This window comes from Rousettus aegyptiacus, unplaced genomic scaffold (genome assembly GCF_014176215.1).
Source record: "Rousettus aegyptiacus isolate mRouAeg1 unplaced genomic scaffold, mRouAeg1.p scaffold_m13_p_2, whole genome shotgun sequence".
NCBI lineage: Eukaryota > Metazoa > Chordata > Mammalia > Chiroptera > Pteropodidae > Rousettus > Rousettus aegyptiacus.
In genome coordinates this window covers 75,921,373-75,948,034 of record NW_023416295.1, presented here as the reverse complement: position 1 = coordinate 75,948,034, position 26,662 = coordinate 75,921,373, and the positions used below count along the sequence as shown (strand labels likewise).

The following is a 26,662-nucleotide window of genomic DNA, read 5'->3' as shown; positions in this document are numbered from 1 at the left end:
TTGAGTTTTTAAGATGAAGCATTAGGTTGTTTACTTGGGCTCGTTCTTGTTTTTAGAGGTAGGCCTGTAATGATATGAATTTTCCCCTTATGACCATTTTTTGCCATGTCCCAAAAGTTTTGATGTGTTGTACTGTCATTATCATTCTTTTCTACGTTTACTTATTTATTTTTTTAACGCCTATGGCACCTGGTCTTCTCAGGTGGTCTCCCATCCAAGTACTAACCAGGCCCAACCCTGCTTAACTTTCAAGATCAGATGGGATCAGGCACGTTCAGCGTGGCATGGCCATAGACTCTATGTATCTCTTGATCTCTTTTCATTTCTTCTCTGACCTAGTTATTCTTCAGTAGCATGTTATTTAATCTCCATGTATTTGTTCTTCCTGATTTCTTTTTGCAGTTGATCTCTAGTTTCAAAGCATTATGATCAGAAAATACGCATGGTACGATTCCAACCCTCTTATATTTGTAGAGGCTATCTCTGTGTCCCAGTATGTGGTTGAATCTTGAGAATGTTTCATGTGCACTAGAGAAAAATGTACAAGCAGCTGTTTTGTGATGGAAGGCTCTGTAAATGTCAATTATGTCCAGTTAGTCTAATGTGTCACTTAAAGATGTTATTTCCTTATTGATTTTCTGTTCGGATAATCTGTCCATATCCAACAGTGGGGTATTTAGGTCCCCTACTATGATATTGTTTTGATCTGTTTCTCCCTTTAGTTCTGTTAGTAATTGCTTTACATATTTCAGGGCTCCCTGATTGGGAGCATAGATACTAATAAGTGTTATGTCTTCTTAGCGCATGATTCCTTTTATCATTATGAAGTGTCCCTCAGTATCTTTCTTTACCTTTTTTATTTTGAAGTCTATTACGTCTGATATTAGTATCACTACTCCCACTTTTCTCTGAATGCCATTTGCTTGAAATGTTGTTTTCCACTATTTCACTTTGAATCTATATTTGTCTTTGGAGCTGAGATGTGTCTCCTGGAGGCAGCGTATGTTTGGGTTTTGTTTTTTGACCCACTCTGCAACTTTGTGCCTTTTTATTGGTGAGTTCAGTCCATTTACATTTTGGGTGATTATTGAAATATGAGGTCTTCTGATAGCCATTTTATCTTTTGCTTTCTGGTATTTTGCTTCCTTGTCCTTGTGTTTCTGTTTTCTTTATTTTAGTTGGCTTTTGTGGGTTTTCCCTCTGGTTTTCTTGTTTTATGTTATATACTTCAGTTTTGAATCTTTTGTGTGTGATTAGCATTACGAATATGTAAAGGATAGTTACACACACACACACACACACACACACACACACATATATACACACAGTTGTCCCTTTTTTTTCTGCACATGCCTTATCTCCATTCCCTTTTGCAAGTTTAGATCTTTGAATCCTCCCCTTTTCAGTCATTGTTTTCTCAATTTGTACCTATGTATGTTGAATGTTCATTACTATCTTGTTATAACAATTCTCTTCTTATTATTCAAGCTTATAATGCCCTGTTCTCAGTAAGGATTGCATTCTTCTGCTTCTATTTGTCTGACTGTCACTTTACTCTTAATTTTTTTTTGTCATTTTGTTTTAGGTGAGCTAACCCCTTTCAGTATTTCCTGTAGTGCAGGCCTCATAGTGAAGAATTCCCTTAATTTTTGTATGTCTGAAATTTCTTAATTTCTCCTTAATATCTAAAGGAGAGCTTAGCTGGATACATTATTCTAGGCTGGTAATTCTTTCACTTAATAGTTTAAATATTTGTTTACATTCCCTTCTGGCTTGTAAGGTCTGCACTGAGAGGTTCAAGAATATCTAATGGGTTTTCCTTTATAAGTTACTGTTTTCTTCTCCCTGGCTGCCCTGAGAATTTTGTCTTTGTTATTGATTTTTGATAATTTTAATAAAATGTGTCTTGATGAAGGCCTTTTTGGGTTGAAGTAATTGGGTGTTCCGTTGACTTCTTGAATTCCAAGCTCTGGTTCATTCCTTAGATTTGGGAAATTGCTGTCAACTATTTGTCCGAAAATGCTTTCTAGTCCTCACCTTCAATAATGCCCATTATTCTTATGTCTCCTCTCCTGATGGTATCAGCTAGTTCTTGTATTTCTCTTTCATTATTTTTCATTCTTCGGTTTCTCTCTTCCTCCTTCTGATTTATTTCTAGATTTTTGTCTTCGATATCATTGATCTTTTCCTCCATTTGGTCAACTCTATTTCCCAAACTTGCTATTTCATTTTTCAACTCTTGCAGTCTGTTTTTTATCTCCAGAGAATTTATTCTGCTCTTCTTGAGGGTTTTCAGTCTCCTTGTTCTGCTCATCTAGTTGTTTTTTCAATTCCTGAAATTGTTGATATGACTCATTTTGGAACTCACTGAGTTTTTTCAGAAGTACCATCCTGAATTCTCTGTCATTTAAGTTGCATATTTCTATGTCTGTAAGCTTATTTTCTGGAGATTTTTCTCTTTCTTTCTGAGATGCTTTGTCATCTTGGTTGTTCATGGTGTGTAATGGACTATTTCTCCACCTAGACATTAATGGAAGTGTATTCTGTTTTTCCAGAAAGAAGATTTATCATATAAAGGTCTCTCTTTAGACTGTTGCAGAGAAGATGCTTTTCTTTTGGTTTCCAGTAGGTGGCATCTAAGCCTCTTAGATCCCTTCTTTATATAAAGCCTTAATAATGCCTTTTTTATTTTCTTGTAGATATTTAATCACACTCACTACCCTTAGTTTCAATCCCTGTCAGTGTCAGTGACAGTCTCGGCAGTGTTTGCTCAGATTCCCCTGGGGCTCTGGGGTGATCATTCTCAAAGGGCATGGGGGGAGGGGCCCTCTGTGTTGGGAGTTGGGGGCTGTGGCTCAGCCTCGGTTTGTAACCATGGCCCATAAAAATCAACTGTTGTTTCTCTGTAGTCCTGTCCTACTTCTCTGCTTTCTGCCCTGATGGCTGGGCCCTGATGCCAGCTGTGTGGAACTCCCAATTCTCCCAGGCAGAGCTATTCAGGGAACTCGCCGTACCTTCTCCCTGCCTCACACCCCCCTCACACCCCCTGCTCCATCTACAGGGAGCTCCAGCAACTGTGAGAAGCAGCTTCTTTATTTCTCCCAGTCCACCGCCCGACACTCCGGGTCCTGACCTGTGGTAGCTCTTACGTGCAGATCCCACGTCTCAGATCTCAGATGTGCTGGTGTGCAATTTGGGTGTTTTTTGTTGAGTTTTATTAGATGTTGTTTGTTGTTTCAAGGGGAGAGATCTAAGGATGTCTCTCACTCCTCCATGTTTCTGCAAAGTCCAAATATCGATATTTTTAAAAGCTTGTCCAGGTGATTCCTACATGCAACCAAAGGGAGAACCACTGGTCTGACCCCACTACCATTTTCCTAAAGTCAGGCCATGTTTATACTTAACAGAATTGAACGAGAGCCTCCTAGTCTCACTCTGCTTCCATTTTTACTGCTCTCCCCATTCACTCATTCTCCATGACACAGTGTAACCATTCTAAAACATGAGCTTGGGCATGTCTTTCCCCAGCTAAAAATGCACCAATAGTGCCTCATTACTTCATATTAATGTTTATAAGCTCCTAGTCTGACATCCCATATCTTCCATGTCCTGGCCTCTGGAGGTTTCTGTACCTTTATACTATCTCCCCTCTTGACCCCTAAATCCCAGCTACACTTACATCCTGGTTCCCACAAAACACCAAAGATTCTCATACCTCTGCCTTCTCCCTTGCTTTCCTCCTACCTGGAAAGCCTTCAGGTGAGCTAATGCCTTCAGTTCTGTGGTGACATGATCTGGGCAATCTTCTCTGACATCTTCCTCATGCCTGGGCTGTGAGCTGAGCCTCCTTCCTTTTCTAGAAACCCACCAGTGCATGCCACCATCAGAGCACATATGACATGCTAATGTAATTGCTACATGTCTATCTCTTTCACCTGACTGCACCCATCTCCCCTCTCAGCTTCTATAGATCCGAACATAGTGTGCATGTACACAGGAGGGGTTGGTGGATGTTTGTTGAATGGATGAATGAATAAATTAATGAATATCTTGCCCCTTTCCAGTTGTACCCATTGCCCAGTGCCTGCCATCTCATTACCATTCACAAATGGGTTTGGCTCTCTCTGTTCTGATGTTCCTCCCTACTGCTGTATCCCACAACTACTTAAATATAGAATAACTATTTGCACCAGAGCTCATCTAGCCCGGAGCTAGCAATGAGAACAGGTAATGAAATCAAATCTAATCTGGGCCAGGCACTTTCCATTCTTTAATACTCACAACAGCAATCCAAAGTAATTGTTATCATCTCTCTTTCACAGCTTAAGAAACCAAGGCTCAGAGAGATTGAAGACAATGTTCCCAGTGTCACAAAGGTGGGAGTGGCTGAGACAGAACTGGAACCACAGAATCTTGGCTCCACAAGCTCCAGTCCTTCCTGCTGGGCCACATGCACATCCATTGAAAAGAGACATGGCAGGGTGGTTGGGAAGGAGAAATGGATGCCCAAGACTCAAGCTGACAAAGTGACTCAGTTTCCATGAATTGGTTCTGGGGAAGTCCCCTAATTCTATAAATACCAGCATTCCTGCTATTGGTCATGCTGTACCCAAGTGACTTATCTATAATGCCACCCTCCATCAAATATGTTGAGATTGTGCAATCTGTACAGGCAAGGGCTTTTGCACATTTTGTTCATCGAGTTTTCCCAAGTGTCTAGAACAGTGTCTGGTATAAAGTAGATGTTTAATAAATATTTGTTGATTTAATGAAAGGAAGAATGAAGTAACAACATTCATCTTATTTAAAGTACTCAATATCCTTCTCAGGACTGTGCAGGCTTTTAGAGCACAGTTCTCCAGTGGACCCATGCGTAAAGATTAAAACTTTCATTATTTTCTCTCCTGTGTAATGTATTCTTTCCCTTTTCTCACATGGAGGCTGAAAATTACAAATACTCATTGGGCAGAAATGCACATTAAGATCTGATAAAAAGCCCCTTAATAGGTGAAAAAAAATGTCCTGATGTTACTTTAATTCCAAAATAGTAATCCTGGGTAGCACTACCTCATGAGACCACGAGGCTTTGTAGCTGTTTATAAACTTGAAAATTGGTTTTTATTCATCACCATGAGCTGTTGCTCATCACCTTGACTTTGACTTTCAAGTCCTCTCTGAGTTCCACCTTGAGTTCTCATTTCACGATGTCAACACCACTGAAATAGGCTAAAATTATTCCAGATACAACCAAATATAGGCAAGAAAAATCTTTTCTATGACTTTTTAATCCAAAGGAAATGCAGAAACAGGTGACTGTGTTCTAGTTCACCTCAGCCATAGCAGTGTGCCTTATTATATTTCATTGGATTTTGATTTCTAAAAGACATAGGTACCCTATCTAGCCCAAAAGAAAGCCAAGATAATGACTGTAGAATACAAGTGTGAGAAAGAGAGTTAGATGGGACCTCAGAGGTCACCTAAGTTTGGCTGAGGCTCCACTCTATAGATGAGGAAATTGAGGCACAGCAAGGACATTAGTTTCATATTGCTGCCACCAGAAATTACCACAAACTTGGGCTTAAAACAACACAAATATATTCTTATACAGTTCTGGGAGTCATAAGTCTGAAATGAGTCCCACTGGGCTCAAACTAAGGTGTCAGCAGGGCTGGTTCCTTCTGGCGGCTCCAGGGGAGAACCCATCCCTTGCCTCTTCCAGCTTCTCCAGGCAGCTGGCACTCTTTGGCTTCTGGCCATATCACTCCAATCTCTGCTTTCATGCTCAGATCACCTTCTCGCTGACTCTGATACTTGTGCCTCCCTCTTATAAAGACCTTTCTTATTGCTTTGAACCCACCTTAATACTTTAGGATAATCTCCCTATCTCAAGATCCATAATTTAATCACATGGGCAAAGTCTCTTTCGCCATATAAGGTAATATTTACAGGTTCTGGAGATTAGGACATGGCCATTTCTAGGGGCCATTAACCAGCCTGCAACACTGTGTAAAGAGGTTTGCTTAAGTAGGCACCATGAGGAAGGAGCCAGAGCTAGGACTGAGGTCTCTCAGCTGCTTCTATTTATCTACTATCTAGGTGTCAGCTGAGGCCTCTCTGTCATGCAAGATTAAATAAAATTGAATCCAGCCCCCATCCCAGGTTCTGTGAGAGGTTTGATGTGCTCTGCAAGATTGGGCTAACTCTCCCATCATTTCTTTTCAAGGTCACCTCTTTCCTACACCCTCTGAGCTCCTGCCACCATTGAACTCCTAGTTTCACTTGCATCTCATTTCCTACAGATGCTCTCTTGGCTCCTTGTCCTCTCCCATTCTGCGCTGATCCAGGCATGGGACTCAGACCCTTTCCTTGATTTACCTCAACCTCTCACAGAGGCAATTACTGTCATTCATGCTTATGTTCATTCATTCATCCATTCATTCAGAATTCACCAGGGGGACTGAGTCTAGTTGCCCACAGGGTAACTGACTTGATAAAACACCTATTTTTATCTTTCCTCTGTCTCACTTTATGACCCCACTATCAGATTATTTCCTAAATGAATTACTTGCACTCAAAATTTTACCTCCAAGTCTGCCTCCAAGGTAACTCAAACTAAGGCAGTAGGCAAAATCAGTCCACTAGATTTAGCAACATCAGTGAAGATAGAGTCTCCAAAAGGCACCTGTGATCATACACTTGTACTTCCAGAAAGGGAACAAGGACTCTCACAGAACATTTAGCCAGGGATATCCTTACATTTAAAAACAGGAAGTTCTGGAAAGATGCTTCCCCTTCCCCCAACTCTCACCAAGAAATACCTCCTACATTCACTACACCCTGAAGTCTTTTAATGGGGAACAGTATTTTTATTCCCCAAATGTACAAATATACATTTAGCTTCCAAATTCTCCTAGAAAAGAGCATGCAATGTCTCAAGTTCACGTGAAGGGATGGTTAACTGATATCCAATACTCTCTTGAGAAGAGATTTGAATGCAGGGAGGAGTATGGGCACATGAGATACAGGCCACATGATGCGGGAGAAAGCAGATAGAGAGGGAAGCCAAAGAGGATGTTCTCCCAGAGCCAAAACTGTGGCTGGCTCCCACTAGCACGAACTCTGGCCAGAGCTCCTATGCTCACTTTGAGTAGATTATTAAACTTTCCCTAGAGGAATAGACATCGGGGAAACCACAACAGGACAGAAAGCCCCGACATGACACTGCCTTCATGGGGTTGAGCAAAAGCCAAAAATATCTCAAAGACCTGCATTTTATCAGCTCCCACTCTTTCCCTGCTGAAAAGACCTGCATGGATGGCTCTGCCTGAGGGATTTCTGGCCAGATCCTCCAGTTCTGAGCTCCCTTCCAGCTGATCCGCATCCTGGCAAGTCACTACCCAGGTACAAGCCCTGGTAATGACCCTACCTGGAAAAGCTCAGGAGATAGAGCAATGGAAAAAACAGAAGAGGAACTAGGGTCAGGAGACCTGATGTCCAGTCCTAACCCCACCTGCTATGACTGAGCTGCTGCTATGCCTTTGGAGACTACAGCCAGTCCCCTGGAATTCGTTCACCTAGAAGTGACATCCAGCTGTGCTCAGTGTAGATCAGAACTTTTTAGGTGCAACAGACAGAAGTCAAGGCAAGAACTACTCTGGCTTGTGTAAATGGGAAGGACAGGATGCGTCCGATGTGACGGGCCTGGGATGCACCGGTGCTGCAGACCACTGTTTTCTCTCTCTCCAACTCTTGGTGCTGTTGCTTCTTGGTGTTGGCTATTCTCCATTACCTTAGAGTGACCTTGAGGGCAGTGGGGAAGAGGGCCACTGACAGCCCCAGATGTGAATCCTTTCAGCATCTCAGAAGCAAGAGGCTATCTTTCTCCTTGGTGTCTACAAAACGGTCCCAGAGTAGGGCTCTGATTGGCCTAGCTTGGTCATATGCTCACTTCTGAACCGATATCTGCAACCAGGAGGGGACGGTGCAGTGGTCCAGCCTGGGTCATGCGCCCACAATGTGAGATGTGTGTGTGTGTGTGTGTGTGTGTGTGTGTGTGTGGACAGTGTGACAGGGTGTGTTATCAATGGAAGGGACAGGAGGAAAATCATGCTGGACAGCCAAAATTCATGACTACCTCAGCCCCCAGCTTGTCTGTGTGTGTCTGATAGCATGGTCCATGGTGGTTAATGGGAGACAATGATGAAACAGAGCCAGAGAAAGAATGAAGATAAGAGAGTTAGCCCAGAGGGTATAGAGGCTCTGAAGGTGAAATTGTTCACTTACCCTTGGGAAACAGTAGTTTCAAAGAAGAAAGCTGAGGAAAAACATTCTCTCTATGTGCAGGTAGCCCAGAGTCATGTAACGCCTCCAGGAGCCACGTGGAGTGCCTTCAGTGGGGACGGCACCTACAGCCTCATATTCTCCTTCTGCAAAATACAGATAGTAGTTCTGGACTCACAGGGCTTGTCCAAAATTCTAGAGAAGCAAGACCTGAATGGGGATTCTTCAAGAGAAGAATAAAGTAAGCAGGTTAGAACAAAGGAAAAAGCCAAGAAACATGTAAGTTCAGCTGAATTCTAACCTCAGCCTGATCCCAGAGAGCTCTTTAGAACCAATGGAACCAGAGAGTTATCTGGCCTGAGGCGAAGGACCAGCCTATTCCACCCTGTGTGTCAGTCATTGACCGAAAGTCACCTCCAGAGGGAAAGCAGTCATTTCTAGCAAGTCCAGTGCTTAGAAGAAGGAAGCGGCTGAGAGCTGAGAGCAACCAACACACAGCTGCAGAGGAAAGGGTTTGCAGCAAATTAAAGGGGACCTGGGTGGGCCCCAACAGTACCACCTATAGGGTTGTTGTGAGATAATGTATTTGAGTGCCCATCACAACACTGGGAGTTAATATCAGCATTTGTATTATTTTATCCCTGCAAAAGTAATAGTAAACATCCCATGATGCATGATTCTCAGCCAGATACTGTACTCAATAATGCAGGTATGTGCATAGCCACTAGGAGTCTAGACAGACCTAGATTTATATCCTGTGCCCACCTGCCATGGACTAGTGATGTGATTTGGGGTTTGTAATCTAACCCCACTGAGCCTCAGAGTTCTAATTCATAAAAGAAGCTAATAACCAGAGCGAGCTCCTGGGGCTGTTGCTGGGACGGCACGAGATCATCTCTGAGGTGCTCTTGGTGCTGTGCTTGGAGCAGAGAAAGCTCTCTGGTGATTCGTCGTTATTATTAGCCTCTGTGGCCAGACGGCTAAAACAGCCAGCACTACAGCTCACAGACATGGAGATCAGGAGGGCACTGATTGGTTTTACAAAAGACAGGAGTCAGAATTTGCATTATGCAAAAAATGAAGCCAACTGTGTTTAAGGGAGCAAATTCTTTTTTAAAAAGAGGATGTGAAAGCTCAGCCTGAGCCAAGGACGTAAGTTATTCATCAAGACGGGTGTAGGGTGTGGGGGTCTTTGCAGCAGTTCCTCAGGTCCACACAGATCACTGCTTGGAACAAAGGAGCCTCACCCTGGGCTTTCACAAAAATTTATCAGCCTGAGGTCACTACCCCTAATTTGGTGGATCAGCTTTTCCTGCCTATAACCAAAGAGGATGTATGTCCAGGTACAGATTAGCTCAGGGCGGGTTCTGACATCAGACATCAGATGTGCCCTAGCTGTGTATTCTAATAGCTGTGTGGCCATCAGCGTGTTATGTAGCCTAAGTTTCATTTCCTTCTCATTTAATAGAAGAAAATAATATCTGCATTTAGGGTTACTATATAGATAATTCAATTAAATATTTGTAAACACTTAAATTAGTGCCTGCTCCCAAAGAGCAGCTATTATTGTCATTATTGATGTTCATGTATTCGACCAATATTATTGATCACCTACTATGTGTCAGCACTGTTGTTGGTACTGGGTAGACATTGGTAAGAAAAAACATGAGGTTCCCGCTCTTAAGGAATTTACATTCAAGAGAGAAGAGATAGCAAGAAAAACTCCAGATGTGCTTAAGTGTTAAGCAGGGAATTATAATATGGTGATGTAATAGACAGTGATGAAGTAAATCCTTTAGTCTGGTCTCCTCTTTAGAAAGGCCTCTCTGAGGAGGTGAGATTCAGACTGAGATCTGAAAACAAGATAGAGCAGCGATGAAATGACCTGGAGAAAGCACATTTTGGACAGAGGAAGTGGCCAATGGAAAGGCCCAGAGCTACGAATGAGTTGGCCATGGTGAAAGCAGCTCAACGTGTTTGAAGGACACACAAAAGGCTAAGTGGCTGGAATGCAATGAGAGAGGGTGGTGGACAAGTGACAAACGAGTTTGGAACAGTAGACAGAGTATACAAGTTAGAGTTTTTTAAGCCAGGTGAGAAGTTTGGATCTTAATCTAAATGGGATAGAAAGCAACAAAAAGATTTTAAGCTAAAGGGAAATATAATCTGAATTAGGCTTTTAAGAGTTCATCTGGATAATTTCATCCAATATTTAAAGAAGTAATAATGCTATCCTACATATTTTTCAAAAAACTGAAGATGCAGAAACACTTCCCATTCGTTATATGAGACTGGTATTATCCTAATAACAAAGCCAGAGTGACATCATAAGAAAACTAAAGACTCTTATCCACATAAACGTAGGCATAAAAATCCTTAAAATATCAGCAATCTGAACCCAGTAACATGTCTTTAGTGACCTTTTCTCTGATTCTTCAGCTGCCACCTTCCAGACCTCCTTCCAGCTCCACCTATGGTCTAATTCCAATAGTAAGCCTATTAAATCTCTAATACCCACTTCAAAAATGCATTTGACAAAATGTAATACCCATTCATGATAAAAGCTCTCAATAAAATAGGAAAAGAAGGGAACTTCATCAATTTAAAAAAGAGTACCTTTGAAAAACCTACAGCTAATTCGTACTCAATATTAAACACTGATTTTCCCCTGAAACCGGGAATGGGGAACAAGGCAACAATGTCCTCTCTCACCACTCCTGTTTGGCATCACACTAGCGGTTCTAGTCGCTGTGATAAGGCAACAAAAACAAAGAAGACACTTCTAGATTGGGAAGGATGAGGTAAAACTGTCTTTATTTACAGAAGACATGATTCTATATGCAGAAAATCCTAGGAATCTACCAAAAAAACAAACCCAAACTATTAGAACTAATAAATTTAATAATAAGACAACCACCCAATTTTTAATGAGCAAAGGATTTAAATCGACATTTCACCAAAAAAAAAAAAAACACCAAAATTCAAATGGCTAGTAAGCACATGAAAATATTCTTAACATCATAAGTCATTACAGAAATGCAAATTAAAAGCAAAATGGGATACAATTACACACCTACTAGAACTTTCGAAGACTAATAATATCAAGTATTGGCAAAGATGTGGAGAAACTGGAACCCTCATACATTTCTGGTGGGAGCATAAAATAGTACAGCCACTTTGGAAAATATTTTCACAGGTTCATAAAACATTAATCAAGTACTTACCATATGACCCAGCTATCTACTCCTAGATATTTATCCAAGAGAAATGAAAACATATCCACCCAAAGACTTCGCAAATTTTCTTAGTATATATTCATCAACTAGTGAATGGATAATCAAATATACAAAAACTTGGTATATTCATACAATGGAATACTATGGAGCAATAAAAAGGAATGAACTATGGATACGTGCTATAACATGGACGAATTTCAAAAACATTTTACCAAGTGAAAGAAGTTAGACATAAGCCACCACATATACTGATACCATTTATGTGAAATTTCCAGAAAAGAAAACCTGTAGAGACAGAAATCAGATTAGTGATTGCCTCAGGCTGGGGTGGGAGCCAAGACTGACTACAAACTGGGGTCTGTTCTGTTTGCGGGGAGATGAAAATGTTCTAAAACTAGATTGTGGTGAGAGTTGTACAACTCTATAAATTTACCAAAAACAACTGAGTTGTATACTTACAAGGGATGAAATGTATTGAGGTTACATATACCTCAATAAATCTGTTCAGAAAAATTTGGGTAACTACGTGGAGAATAGACTGCAGAGGATAAGTGTGAAAGAAAGGGGATCAGTTAGCGGGCTGTTGCATTGGTCCAAAGGAAAGGTGATGGTGGCTTAAAGCAACATGGTAGCCATGGAGATAGGAAGAACTGGGGGATTCTGGCTACATTGTGCTAGTGGAGTTGACCAGATGGCGTGAACATGCAGAAAGGAAAGAGAGAGGGGAATGGTGGTGGTGGTGGTGGTGGTGCTGATAATGGGGTTTTATTTTGCAGCTAAATTCTGAGGGATCCCTAGCACCCAGTGCTAAGGGCTCTGGCCTGTGTGTGGGGAGATGAGGAGCTATGTGTATTGGGAGGTACTCTTTAGAAGTGCACATTCTCATGGTCTTATTTTACTGAAACAGAATCACTAAAGGTTGGTCCATGTGGTCTTCATTTCGACAAATTTCCTCAGGTGATTAAGAAGCACCTCAAAGTTTATAAACTAACCTATTGCAGACATTATTTTTAAAGTGTTAGACAATGCTTGGCTTTTGTTAACTGGTTCCTATAAACTTGTCTAATGTCCCTCTTCGGTGTCCTGAGCATAGGTGTTCTGTTCCCAGTCACAGTTCTTCAACCCTGAGAACACCAAGAAGCCCAGCATTCTCAGTGAGCTCTGTCCAGTTACACCTAAATTCTGTTTGCCACAAGTAGTGAGGACCACTTCTGAAGGGAGCACATGGCTTTGGAAGAGAAAAGTTGACCAGGGCTGGCGTCCACTGACGCCATGCCCTTTCACCAGGGGACATCTTGAAGTAATCTAACCACAACTCTTACATGAACCACAGAAAGTATTTAGAATTCAGTGAGTTCACAACCATTCCTGCCAATACTCTAAACTGGTTTCCTCTTTTTTCTGTGCCTATGCCCCGCTCTTTTTAAGATCACTGCTACATTTGTGAAACCTGAGTTTGAATCTTCATATACTACCTAAGTGAACAATGTGGCCTTATTCTAGTTCTGGGGCTCAGTGAGAATGGGGAAAAGTCAGTGGTTTTTAATTCTGGCTGCATGTTAGCATCACTGGACAAGGCTTTAAAAATCGCTGATGCCCTGGCCACACCCCAGACAACTACATCAGAATCTCTGGGTGGTGGGACACAGGCATCAATATTATTAGAAGATACTCAAGGTGATTCCAATTACAGTCAAGACTCAGAACCATTAATCTGAGTGATCATTACAGATTATTGAAGCTCTTTCTCTGATCTATACTTTCCTTGGCTTCCATAACCCCCCCATTTTGCTAACCATACTCTGCTCTACCCATGATTGGTACAGATGTGGGCATGAGGGGGAGCCTGGTGGTGGCCCCTGAAAAAGTGTGTTCTCCCTGATGAGAGAAAAAGCAGAAAACAAGAAAGCCCTTATGCCTTGTCCCGATTGCTTCATACTTTGGGTGTTATCAGGAAAGGAAGTGAAACTGGCAGCTTTGTCAGTCTTATGGCAATCATGAGGCTGGGGGATGGGATGTGCCTGAGAATGGAGAAGAAAAGGATGAGAAAAGTGTGGTCCTTGATGGTCTCATTGAGCCTGGTGCTGACCATCTCTGGGCTTCCTCTTAAGTAAACAGTAAATGTCCTTATGAATTCAGCCGGGCTAGTTGAGAATCCTGTTACATGGAACCAAAATCATCTTGACACAGTTGGGAGTGGCACCACTAAGTTGCAAAACCACAACTGTCTGTCTGTCCGCAAAGTCTTCTGCCTTTGCCGCACACCTGGTTTAATTCCAACTCTATACCTCTGGAACAGGATGAACTTGAACAAGCATTCAAGAACTCTGCAGCTATAACTCGTATTGGGCTCATATCTGAACACAGCTGCCTTCTTACCCTTCTGGGAAGAACCTTCCTGAATGCTGGCCCTGTGGGAGCCAGGATTCCCCTTGGAGTCATGGAAATACTTTTCAGATGCAATCATAATAAGAAATGAGACCTCCTAGGAAGCCACCAGCCTCATCAGTCATCCGCCTTCATGGAGCCTCCTTCTTTCACTGTGCTTGTTTCTGAAGCTTGATTCACTTCATTTCAGTCTGTTTTCTGAAGCTGGGACTCGACAGGGAGATCCTTCTCCCAAATCAGCATGTTCACATCAGAAATCAAGCTAGTCATTTTTATACTGGACCCAGAGGGCTGGCAGCGGGGCGGGGGCTGGGGGAGCGGGTGTGATTGGAATGTCCTCCTTCCCTACTCTTAGCGTAACTCCATACCTCAATAGGCTGGCCTATAGATGTTGAAGCAAATAGACCCAAGGGATGCCAAAGGTTCAGAAAACTTCAAATGTCTCTTCCATTGACCTGCTCTGGGGTGAGAAATTCTTACCCTTAGTCTGTCCTCAAAAACATGATAGTATTTGTTTTGCAACTGTGCCTGTTGCAAAACAGATATATTAATAGGGATATCAGGTCAGTTTTCTTGCTACACATGACACTCTTGTATGTTACTTCTACTTATGTGGAGATAAATAAAACCTATTTCTATTTGAAACTATGTACTTTAAAAATGTGATTTGTTATTATTTCTCTTTCTCAATAGTCTGTGAGAGGCTATATATATATATATATATACACACACACACACACACATACATACACACTCACATACATAACTTGCTATTATACTGGCATTAATAGTTATTTAATAAATATATATATGGAAAGAATAAATGAATTACAGTACAAAGGAGAGGGAAAGGAAGGTAAAGAAGTAGAGCCAAGTGTAAATAACTCTGAGGGGAGAAAGAATAAGTAATAGTTAAAGAAGGACATGGAGGGAATGGAGCTTGTTGTTGTCAATATGTAGACTGGAGGGAAAGAGATGGTAGTGAAGTAGGATTTCGCAGCTGTGCAATGCAGTGGCCCAGTTGTAGACAAGAAGTGATCATTGATGAAGAGGAAGATGTAGAGGGCAGGGATTTAGGGTGTACGTTGGCCTTAATTGGAGTACCCATCTTTTTGAGATTTGACAGATGAATATAATAGGGGTAAAATAAGAGGCAGGAAAATAGAGCAGTTTTTGCCCAATGGCCCAATTTTGGGGTCATATAGGAAATAAAGCAATCTGTTTTCGGTCATAGAGGAGATGAGAGAGCTGGGGCTGTGTAGAGGGCTTAAGGAAAGTAATTAGGCTTTGGAAGGGAAAAGAGAACTAAAAGAATGTAACTAAACTATATGGGAGGTTCTGGGGATCACAGACCTCATCTGGCACCAACAGAGGGTTCTGGGAGACCTAGGATCATCAACAAGGAGAGGAGACTAGGAAATGTGGGGGTGGGGGTTGGGTGGGAGATGTGATGAAGCCTGGAAGAACTCATTTTTAAGTAAGTTTTCCACACTGAGAAAGCACTATCCTATTGGAACGATTGTTCATAGTGGTTCAATTCTCCAGCCAGCAACCCACCAAAGCCCACTTATTCTTCAAAGTCTCTGAAGTCATGAGCTAATGCTGTACTAATCCTTCAATGTCACCTCCCATTATCACTAATTATAACCTTTCATGGGAAAATGTATTCTAAGTTATAACTCCATATAGTAGGGCAGCATGTGACCTTTAAAAGGATGAGATAGATCTACAGATATTAACATGTATATCCACGATAAATATATATATACATAATTAATGAAAATGGGATAGAAACAGTATGTGTGGTGTAAAGTTAGATATAGCTGTATAACAAACACATGGTAAAATGTGTATGTGTATGCACGATTACAAATGTACTTATTTAAAAAACCCTTCTAAGATGAATACCTAATTATTAACTGTGGTTGCCTCTAGGGCAAAAATTGGGAAAAGAGAAATTGGACTTTCATACTTTATTTCATATAATAGAGAATGCCAGAACTTTTTACTTTCACAATAAAAAAAAAAGCATATTGAACTAATTTTTAAAGGATATTAGACATTGTAAAATTGTCAGTATACCATAAGTTAATCCATAAATAGAATGCTATCCCGCTGAAAATATCAAAGGGGAGTTTGGAGGTTTGGGGGGCTGTAACAAGCTAATTCTAAAGTTCATATGGAAAAATAAACATACTAATATAACTAGAAATTTTCTGAGAAGGAAAGAATGAGAGGAGACAAATCTCAGCAGGCATTAAAATATACTGCAAAAACTACAATAATTAATGGAATTACCTGGGTAGTGACCCATGAATAGACAGGCAGATCAATTCAATAGAAAAAGAGGCCAGAAATAGACACAAATGCTCATAAAAATTTGTTACTAAATACAGATGGCACTTCGAACCAGTGGGAAACAACAAATCCTTCAACAAATGGTATTGGAACAACTGGGTTGCCAGCATAGGGGGTGGGGAGAAGAACTGAATTGCTCATTTGATTCCTATACCTAATAAATTCCAGGTGAATCTAGTTAGACATAAAAGACAAAAACTACAAAAGTATGAGAATAAAGTTGAGAGATATTTTACACTATAGGAATGGAGAGTGCAGTTCTAAGCAATGTGCAAAGCCCAGAAGCCATAAAATAGATCGCCGATGTATTTGATTTGATGAAATTAAAAATTTCTGCATAGCAACAAATATGTAAGCAAAGTAAAACAGAAAAACTACTGAGTGGAAAAATACCTGTATAGTTAATGTCAGGAGGCTAACTTAACATATATAGTGCTTCTAAATTAATTTTAAAACAGGTCAATTTACAAATATAAAAAAATGAAAAATTTATAGCAAAATCATGAATAGAAAATTTACAGAAATATAAATACAAAGGCTCATGGCTACATAAAGGTTCATGGTCAATCTCACATGAAATAGCACTGTATCATTTTTTATCTACTAGTTTGATAAAGTTTTTTGAAAGTTTAATAATAAAGTTTTAGTAAGGCAGAGAAAGCAGAAACCCCTACACTGGCAGTGAGAGTAGGTACATCCTCTATGGAAAGGCATTTGGCAATGTCAGAATAAAATGTGTGCCTGCCCCCAAGCCTGCATTATACCTCTAGGAGTCCATCCTTTAGCTATGCATGTGTGCAAAAATGTATATTCCAAGACTGTAGCAGCAAAGACTAGAAGCAACTGTCAGTCACAAGGGAACTGATTAAACGAACTGAAGAACATCTAAGGCAGGGAACGAAACATCACACGGCTACAGAAAAGTGTGAGGGAGTTTTATCTACACTGATACAGAACAATCTTCACACTACATTTTTTAGTGAAAAACATAATGAGCAAAGCAGTGTGCATGGTATATTGCAATTTGTGAACAGAGGGGGAAATGATATCTGTATTAATAGAATCTCTGGAAACTGGTACAGTGTCTACATCTTATTTCTAGATCTGGGCAGGAAGAGCAAGGACTACGAGTTTGGGTTATAAGAGAAACTATTGTCATTATACACTTTATTGAGACTATCTGAATTGTTTACCAAGAGCATGTACTCATTTTTCAGTTAAACAAAATGTAGTTTAAAATACAGCATTAGAGATTACTAAGTACAAACTTCCCATTTTATAAATGAGGACATGGAAGCCCAGCCAATTCACCATTTTTTCAGAAGATGTTTTTGAGTGCTGTATTAGTTTCCTATTGCTGCTGTAGCAAATGACCACAAACCTGGGGGCTCAAAACAATACAGAATTATTCTGTCATAGTTCTAGAGGTCAGAAGTTTAAAATACGGTGGCAGGGCTTTGTGCCTCCCTTTCCTTTCCTTTCCCAGCTTCGAGAGGCTGCCTGCATTTCTTGGCTCATGTCCCCTTCCATCATCACATCTCCGTCTCCGACCCTGATACTACTGTTCCCTCCTCATATGAGGACCCTTGTGATTATACTGGGTCTATCCAGATAATCCAGAATAATCTCCCCATCCCCCAAATCCTTGACTTAATCACATTAGCAAACCTCGAAATGCAAAAGGCAACATGAGGTAACATATTCAGAGGTTTTGGAGATTGGGACTCAGCCAGCTTTGGCGGCCTTTATTCTCCCCACCACTCAGTGAGTGCCTTCCCTGAGCTGGTGTCTCCTCTGCCCTAGGCACTGAGGTTACAGCAGGACAGCGGACACACAATTCCTGCCTCATGGAGTTCACCTTCCGGCTGGGGGGGAGGGAGACAATAAACAACGTACATAAATCAAATAAGTGAAGTTAGACAGTGATTAGTGCCATAGAGAGATAAGAGTAGGAAAGGGGGCACAGGAGAGTTGGGACTGGGGTGGCAGGATTTAGAACTGGAAACTCTTGCTGGGAAGGGGACATTGGTGGGCATATCTGGAGGAGGTCAGGGAGTAGCTGTGCAGACAGCTGGGGGAAGAGCATTCCATGCAGCGGGGACCGGAAGTGCGAAGGCCTTGAGATTGGAGTACATCTGATAAGTTCATAGAGCAGAAGGTGACAAGTGTGGCTGGAACAGGCTGAGGGAGATAATAGGAGATGCAGCCATATAATCTCATCAACTATAAATAACCACTTAACCATTCGATCTTTTCCTTTCAGACACTTACCAATGTATATATTTTCTATGTCATATAATGCCCCAAAAGTATTAGTTGTTGCCTGCTTATTTTATAAAGAAATATAAGAAGGGAAATGGAGGAGGTGCTTTGGAAGGCTCGCCTGGTGAAGATCCATCATGAAAACATAAATGAGAGCTTTCTGCCCAAGGATGCTTCCTTTTGCATAAGGGTGGTTTGTGCCTCATCCTCGGCTGCGCGGCCACTCAGCTTTGCCACCTGTTGAGCAGACGAGGAGCCTGGTTTTCTGATGTGCACTTCTGGCACCTGGTGTATCAACACACAAATGGGCACTTAGCTAGTGTCACCATCTTATGTATAATGTCTCACCGCCACAGGGCTTCCACCCTACGCCACGGTTGAGTAAGTGAGAGGCTGTTTCTGTGGCAGCAGAGGACTTATTTCCTTATCCAAACTGTGAGGTTCAGGAAAGGTTATTTGGCAGCGGTTTCACAGTGGAAAGAGAAAATTGTCTCAGACAAAAGAGGAAAGAAAAAAACCTCAAGAATTCATTTTGTCTTTTCAGCTCCCAGAACATCTCATTCAGAGGGGAACTGTTACCTTTCTATTCCTGACGTGGTACAAGGCTCAGAATTAATGGCCTGCCTGCCTTTTGCCTGAATTTCTTTAAAAATGTGAGGCGCAAAGAGAGTTGCCAGGGAGCGTCTGTTCCAAATACTGATTAGCAAAAGGAGTAGAGGGTGTGGGGCAAAATCTGCTGGTCCCTCTCCCGGCCCCACGCACTTTTCCCACTCCTTGCCCCATCCTCCCAGCTGCTCCCTCCAGGACAAGATGAAACTCTGGCATCCCAGGGGGCCCCAAAGCCAGCATTTTCACACCGTGGAGGTCAAGTGGCTCTTATCACAACGACCTTACGATACAATACGATACGGTGACACTCACTCTTGCAACAGCCTGGCATGATGGACTAAAAAGCACCAAATCTTAAGAGGCAGCACACCTGGGTTCAAATCCCACCTTGAGCAAGTTACTTAATCTCTTTCAGACTCAGTTTCCACACCTGTAAAGTAGGGACAATAATACCCACCTGGGGGCAAGACTAAATAAAATGTCTACAAAGTCCCTGGCCCATAGTAGAGCCGCAGAAAACATTCTTTCCCTCCCCTATACACTGAGGCCAGCCTTGTCAATGTAGATTCCCTCTCTGTATGTTCCTTTTGGGGACCTCAGAAGGTCATCTGGAAACACACTTCTCCTTTAGCATTTTGAATAGTGCTCCAGAAAAGGAATCACAGGTCATTACCTTGACATTTGCAGTCGATACTAAAATAGATGTGATATGTAAAGACTCAAAGTCACAGTTCAGGGCTTAGAGAGGGTTCAAAATAAAAATGACCTGGGGCAAGGCATTTAATTTTGGAAAATGCGAGAACTTTCTTTGGGGGAAAATGTACATGCTTTCTGAAATTGCCTCAACACCAACAGTCAGCAAGGAGGGAGGCATGTGGGTGGCCCATACATGGAAACGAAGTTCCTGTCTCGTGGTCTGAGGGGTCGCACAGGGTTAGAACTGCTGCTCTGGTCCAGGTGAGGCTTCCAGAAGAATTATGCATGTGGGCCCCGCGAAGCTCTGCTATTGTGAATGGCTTCATCAAATAATCTCGCTGACACCTCAGGAGTCCTCCCCACAAGGAAATGGGAAAGCACGAGATAAGGGATCTTACCCTTTTTTCTTAAGCCTGTTAGAAGATCCACAGTGGAGAGCAGTGGTGAAAAAATTTTTGATTTAAAGATTTGAGCTTCAAGAAAACTTCTACAAATGAGTATTAAATGTCTAGGATATGTCAGGTGTGGTAAACATGGCATGCTATGCTCCTACATCACTTTGCATGCTCCACACTGGCCACTCTGAGCTTCATTCACTTCCTTGAACACATGTGTCCACACACTTTGCATCTCCACGAAACCCTTCATGCTGCCTGACCTCAGCTCAGGTGTGAACAGTGGTGTGTTTAAGGCCAATCTTGATGGTCCCATTTCCCACACTGGTCATCAGTTTGGGTGTGAGCTTGTAATACAGTTCTGGCAAAGAGATGGAAGGGGGATGTGCTGGGGGAAGAGGGGATTCTGGGAAGAGTTTTCATCACTGATTAAACAAAAAAGCACATTAAACCAAAAGTTCTTCTTATTCTGCCAGACATTGTCATGTCTGTGTGTGAAGCCTGGAACCATGGCAGCCACTTTGTGATAGGAAGGAAGTTAGGCTGATACAATGAGGATTGCAAAGTGGAAAGGCAGAAAGAATCTGGCGTTTTGATGACATTGAGACACTGGCTTAATCAGCGCTACAGCTGCCCTATCTTGGGACTTCTTGCTAAGTGAGATAATACATTTCCTTATAGTGGAAGCCATTTTGGGTTTTCTGTTCATTGCTGCTAAAAGCATCCTGATACAAAACTTGAAGTCAATTTTTAACATTCTAATTTGATCATACAAATACTCACAAGGCTAAAATGTATTTCTCTGAATCTTCTAGTCTTTGGGAGGGGGGCAGAAGGAGGGCACAGTGAGGGAGGAGAGGCACAATCTTTCTTGATTGCCTGTAAACTGAGATTGGCATTTGCCTGAATAATTGTTTGTTCCTGTGGAGATGGGTGGTTACTTTTCTACATTTTACTAGATTGTATGTCTGTGCGTGTTTTGGAGATGAGGATGCACATGGACAGCTGTAAAAGATGAGAAACTGTAAAAAAACCTGAATGGGAATTTTTTGCAAGAGGTCTCATGGAAGTCAATACTTAGATGGTTGGGCCTTTCTTCTGCCCCAAAAAGGGCACCTAGCCAAGAGGAGAGTAGGCACAAAAATCCAGCCTACTCTGTTCACCGAGTCAAGTGCCCTGGCACAGTCTGCATCTACCTGGAGATATGGGATACATTTTTCTAATATGCACAAACGTACCATAAGGGCTAGTGATAAACTTATGGACAATATTGTGTTGAGGCTAGTAACACAGTGCTTATCATGGAGCAGATAAGAGGATCTATATTCATATTTTGCCCAGGATTACTCCGGAAGCCCAGAAAGCAGGGACTTTGGCAACAGCAGAGGAGAGCTCCTTGAAAGGGTATTCTTGATATCTTTAGAAGCATGCCACTGTGTCTGTAAATTGCTTTAAGTATTTCATGTGCTAGTTAGTTAGAATGTCATCTCTAAGCATATTAGCTGTCCAAAGCAAAACTGTGTGTTCCAGGGGTGATCAGTTGGCCTTACATCAAAAGTGGCATATGTGCTTCTGATATCAGTATTTTCATCAATGTGTCACTAATTAGAATAGCGAATGTCAGAAAGTTCTTTTCAAGAATGAAATTGGCGACTTATTGATTGATTCATGGTTAGAAATGCATTGTCACTGGTAAAAATAATGGTATTTAAGGTATTTAGAGACATTTCCCATCTTTTATACTCAGGAAGTAAGAATCCTGCACCCTGAGGAAAGAATGTTCCAAACAGTCGCATACCCAGGCATTATTTCAGAAGACTTCTGGTTGCCAAAGCCAACCCTGACACTAACTGAATCTTGCCTCTGGAATGTCAAAGTGACTTCTTCAAGTGAACATTTGGGTAAAGACAGTGAGTAACTGAAATGGCAGAGAGCTGGAACTTCACTGAAATTTCAGAAGAGGTTTTATGGACCATTTTGGTCCCTGCTACTTGCTAATAAATGTTCATGTAATAAATGTCTGCAGAGGTGGCAGAGTTTCGGCTGAGACTTATTATACCAAAGATTGTGGGAGTCTACTGAACTCTCCTAAAACCATTCCTGAGATTTGTAATAGGGTATCATCATCAATGGCAATATGCACAGTAAGGTTCTTTTAGGAAGTCTCTAGAGCAATGGATACTGGCCTGAGGAAGCCAGAGCATGACAGACAGAACATGCTGGATGAAAGAGAAGGAATAATGCTGAATGGTGACTAGTAGACAGGTTTCTAAACACTTATGAAGCGCTCCCTTAGAGAATGCTAGAAATAAATAGAAGGTACGTGGTAAGAAGCTGCTGAGATCTCATAGTAAAGCTGGCAAAGGCTCAAACAATTTTAGTTTGGGCATCAAAAGCAAATGTAACTTTACTTGCTACCTACATGCCAGAGAAGCCTGAAATACTAGTTAACATCCAAGGAAATCAAGCACAATTATATACACTAAATCATTTCAAATGTACAATGGTTTCCATTATAAACTATCCTGGGGAAAAAGAAAAAAAAAGCAGTTGAGATGACGCAAGAGCAGAGGTCTTGATCCAAGTTATGGCTTCTGTAAGATTTAATAGGACATAATCCCTTTTCCTCTACTAGACTTGTAAAGAAGTTTTATTTACTGCTTCTGGTGATTTTATGTGCTATATTCTTAGGGAGGGTAAAAGAGTGGAGTGAGTGGTAAAGCTTTTTGTACCAAAGGCTTGTCATGGGGACATTTTGGCTGATAGTATCAAATAACAATTACCGAGAAGACTGGGAGGTTTTGGGGGTGTGCTGGATTCTCATTTCATTTCAAGAGACCATTTTGATGGGGCAACTGATCAGAAGCACAGGCACCGCAGGGAAAGAGAAAATTTACATGGGGTTTAAATGGGGGCGTCACTACAACAGATTAACAGGAGGGCCTAGTTGCCTGTGTCCTGAGAGACAAAGTAGAAAGTTGGACAAGTCAATCAGCAAATAGGTATTGAGTTCTTGTTAAGTGCCAAGCATTCTGCTGGGCACGGTGACCCAGTCTTGCTATGAATAGTCTTGTTAAGAGCAAAGGCAAAATAAAACATGTTAGTAGCTGCAAATCAAGTAGGGAACAAAAATATAGGCTTTAGGAGCTGGCATTTGCTATTCTAGTCAATTTATTGGTACCAATAAACAGAACATCTTCAAGCTTAACGCTTACTTCTCCTGAGCCTTGATGTACCCTAAATTCTGTCTTACTCCTCTCCTTTCTTTTTCCCAGTAATGAAAAATTTTTGAGCATCTAATGTGTTCCAGACACTCATGTATGGCCTTTCAAAATTCATAATCTCGTGTATGTGTGTGTGTGTGTGAGGGTGGTAGTAGAAAAATACAAATAAACAGACAATTAAAACACAACTTGATAAATGCCAGGATAGTGGGGCCGCAGGTAGCTCAGAGGAGACACATCGAACTCAGAAACTATGTCGAAGGCATAAGCACAATCTCCCTGGGGACATACCACTCAAGTTGAGTTTGAAGGACAAGCCAAGTGGCCAGGGTAAAGGAGCAGGATAAAAGGCGTTCAAGTAGGTTGGCAGCATGAGCAGTATTAGTTGCTGTGACTGCAAGATGCTGAGGGGGCCTCCAGGGCATTCGGCTTTTGCCAGCTGGGGCATCGGATGCACTGGGGGAGAGGGGAATATGGGGGTCAGGGTGGCATCAGAGAAAGCTGAAGCTTTAGACTGAGCCCAGCTCACAGAAGAAACTATATTTAATTCTGAAGGTGACAGAAAATTAAATTATTTAAAACAGAGAAGGAACAAAAAAGATCTTTGTTACAGGAGGTCAAGGACAGACTGCAGTAGAGAAGAAAGGCAAAGACAGGGCATGGCAGTGCTTTACTGTGTAATTCTTAAAAGAGCCCATTCATGTGTATTTACATTAATATCAGTTTTCTCCCATAAGTAGTCTATAATTAAGATTTTTAAGTCGAGGTTTCATTATTCTCTAATATTGGTACCTGCATCAAGGAATGCTATTTATTATTCTTTGTGAGCGACTACCCACAAGTTGCTTCAAGTTCTTCAGTGGTTCTTTGCTTCGGAGAGAAGGTAGGTACCACTGGGATCAAAAAAATCATAACTCAGCTTTAAGTTTCAAATTGATTTGAACTCAATGGTGAAGATAATAATCTTGAAAGCTGGGTTTTCTTGAGTGACAAAGGTATTTTCTATACTCTGAAACTTTCCCATTTAAATAAGAAGCAGCAAAGCTTGGATCAGAGAGAAAGAACTTGGATAAGGGCAAAACATTTAAAAGGGGAAAGGCAGAGAGGGCAAAAGTTCAGGTGAAAATGTCCTGGCTTCTTTTGGGGGGTAGAAACTTCCAGAAGGGGTGTAACATTTTGAGAAACTTAATGATCCTGGGGTTCTATGTCAGAGGAGGCTTCAGAGCACTCAAAGAAGTCCCACATTGGGTAATGGCCCTGAATTTGATGCTTCCAGGGAGTGGTGGAGCAGCTTCATTCAAATGGAGTTAGCAGTCCCAGTGGACCACAGTCTCATTGCCACATCTAGGGTTCCAGGAGGACCCAAGAGTATCAGTAGGGAATAAGGAAGTCCTATGAAAATCAATAGACCAGAGGAAGCCTGGGCATCATGAAGAGGAGATCACAGAGTACAGTACAGGGCCTTGTGACTAAAGGCTGTAGCGGGGACCCTCAACTTTAACAATGACATCCAAAATTCCAGCCAGGCCCCTTTATTCTTCAGCATCATGGGTAATATGATGGCCTAGAGACGCTGTAGGATGAGGGCCATCTAGTAGAAGGCAGGAGAAACCCAGAGGTCCTCACTCTGTACCCAGGTGCCCAATAGGGGAGGTACAGCCCTGAGATAGAATGTGAATCTGAATCTATGTTTTGCCTCCAATTGACGGTTTTAAACTAGAAGAGACTTAGTTAAGTTTAATAAACAATTTTTACTGTCTTCCTTAGCATGGACAAGAAGAGGGACAGTCTTGAGCAGGATAGGCTCACTTCGTGAATACAGGTTACTTTTTTTGGTATCTGAATCACAGTGGGTAAATGTCTATCTTGCTTCATCAAGGTGTGTGATACACACACGCGCGCGCGCACACACACACACACACACACACAGGCTTTTGAATTCCTTCTCTAACGAAAGTCATCATGTAAAAAATCATGCTCCAAAATAGTAGACATCATAAGATCCTAGAGAAGGTTGGCTTTCAAATGGAAAGGTTAACTCGCTGAATAGCATGGAAGGCAACACAGTGTAATAGTTAAGACCATGAAGCCAGACATGTTGTCTTGAAATCTTGATTTCACCACTGACTATCTGTGACCTTGGGAAGAAGTCATTTATAGACCAGTGCCTCAGTCTCCTCATCAGTAAAACAAAAATAATAATCATACCTACTTTGTAGGCTTGTTATGAATACTAACTGAGTCCGTATCTAGAAAGTACTTGAATAGCATCTGGCACACAGGTGGTGCCACATACATGTTTAATAATCAAGCTTTGTTCTCAGAACCTCAAACTCCTGAGGGATTTGTGACTGATGGATGATGGGTCATATGTGAGATGGTGATTTGAACTAAAAACTGTAAGCTGTTTGTCTAGACTTTTTCAGACTCTGGACAGGTCCTCTGGTCGTAGACGAGCCCTTCTTTCCCCTTAAACTTCTCCATCTACACAGTAGGTATAAGATTGTTTTGTCCATTTCTGACACTAAAGAACTGTGCGAGTTAATGATGAAGATTTCTATGAAGTGCTTTGAATTTCTTAAATGAAAAGTAAATCATAACTAAAAGGTAATATAATTTTTGAGCCACTTTTTCACAATCTTTAACATTCAAGTATTTTATCATTGTTATCTTTCTTCTAGTGTTCTTTATTTTCCAGCTTAAAAAAAGAGAGCTAGCAATAGGAAATACAATATGTTTCATGAAGTGTTTGACATTTAAATATCTCATAAAATTTAGAGCTGAATGGCCTACAGTATGCTTCTGATATATTTACTGGTAGATTTTTTAAAAATACGTTTCATCGCAATGGTAGCATTTAACACATGAGAACGAATTTCTCTTAGACCTGAATCTAGAAAATCAATTCTATCTAATAATAGAGATGGCTTCTTTCATCTATGTCCTCTTCTCTATTTTTAAAAGCTCACTTGTTCATTTGCCTTTCCCAGATGTTAACTGGGAGATATAATTCTTTTTTTAAAGCCTAGCTAGAAGAACTCACAGATATACAAAAGTGTTGATAACACCAAAGGTGCAACTTACATCAAAATATCACAGAATTCAAAATTCTAAGGATCTGTTATTGCCACTTCATCTCCCATTATCAAATGCATAGAAATCACAAGGGGTGTACCTGTGAGAATTTCGTGAATTAACAAACATTCAAAATGTA

General features: G+C 41.3%; 1 protein-coding gene and 1 non-coding gene across 7 annotated transcripts in view; both read right to left on the bottom strand.

Moving 5' to 3' along the window:
- The window catches only part of TMEM163 (transmembrane protein 163), a 342,830-nt gene that overhangs the window by 224,839 nt on the left and 91,329 nt on the right, over nucleotides 1–26,662 (bottom strand). For 3 of the 6 annotated variants that reach the window (XM_016164021.2, XM_016164022.2, XM_016164023.2), the window contains one exon: nucleotides 8,284–8,426. The exons of 2 other annotated variants lie outside the window; for them this stretch is intronic. The gene's annotated coding sequence lies outside the window, so the exon portion shown is untranslated. Of the gene's footprint in view, nucleotides 1–3,133; nucleotides 8,427–26,662 lie in introns of all 6 variants that reach the window. One more of the 6 variants, XM_036237866.1, reaches the window with a different exon arrangement.
- On the bottom strand, nucleotides 178–296 carry LOC118614565. The gene has a single exon (XR_004956123.1). It is a non-coding gene; the product is annotated as a 5S ribosomal RNA (ribosomal RNA).